Source organism: Galeopterus variegatus, unplaced genomic scaffold (genome assembly GCF_000696425.1).
Source record: "Galeopterus variegatus unplaced genomic scaffold, G_variegatus-3.0.2 Scaffold842, whole genome shotgun sequence".
NCBI classification, from domain to species: Eukaryota; Metazoa; Chordata; class Mammalia; order Dermoptera; family Cynocephalidae; genus Galeopterus; species Galeopterus variegatus.
Window position 1 is genome coordinate 485,742 of NW_007726953.1, and position 1,206 is coordinate 486,947.

The window sequence follows — 1,206 nt, forward strand, 5'->3', positions numbered from 1 at the left end:
TATTAAAACACAGTGGTACATTAAGATTATTGCTGCACTGCAAGGGGAAAAACAAAGAAGAGGAAAAAGGAAAGAAAAAAAAAGGAACATCTTCTGGCTATTGGCAGAAAGTATGTCAACCCAGTAACAGAAGCTGTAACAGAGAAAAAGTGAAATATCGCTGCCTACTTTAAAGAATACCAAGTAAAAAGAATGGTCTTCTAAAGCAAAAATATTGAGAAACAGATGGTTCTGGTCCCATCAGAAAAATTTCAACCAAATATTCACACTTAGAAATGAAATATCAAGAGCTCTTTAGCAGGAAGGATGGAATGAGTGAAAGATAAAAATAAACTAATAGCAGAACTCTCTCCTGCTCATTGTTATTAGATCTGATTTCAGGAAAACCCTCAATAATCAGCTCTGGTTTTTCTGACCCTTCAATCTGATTTGAATACTCTGGAAACTGGTCCTTCCATTAAGCACAAACCACTCATCAGCACAGAAAAGACAGCCCCTTTCTCAACTTTCTAAGTTCTGATACCTGAAGATACTAGACCGTCTCCTGTTTACTCCTACGACCTGCAGCCTTCATCTGCTGGCCACTGGGCAAGGCTCCCAAGCCTTTTCCCCATCCCACTGATATGTTTAGAGGCCAGGAGAAGGCAAGCTTGCCTTAAGAGGGACCTTTTTCTGATTTCAGGGAAACTCTAGCAGTGGTTTATGGTCCCAGGCAAGATTCCAGTTTCATCAGGGAAGAATTTGTCTTTCAAGTCTGTATTTTAGAAACAACAGGAGTTTGGAAACAACACATATTTTCAGCAATATAGGAGTAGCTAAGTCAGTTTTGGTACACTCATATATTGAAATACTATGCAGCCAGTAATATGAAGTCATTCTTTATTCAAGAAAGATTGTTACATGGGAAAATTAAAGTGCCAAATGTGGATATATTATCGTCCCTTGTGTTTATGTTTATATAATTATCTCTTGGGGGAAAAGGTCCACAAGAAACTGGTAATAGTGGTTGTCTCAGGGGGAAAAAAAGCTTATGTTTTATGTTTCAAACTTGGTACATTTTGAATACTCCATATTATGTATTACCTATTCAAAAATACAATAAAGTATAAAATAGAGTAAAATAATAACAATGGTACTCAAAAATCACAAACTGTAGAAAAAGATAGCTCTCTGTTTATGGATGCCAGGCAATTTTAGTCCCCACAT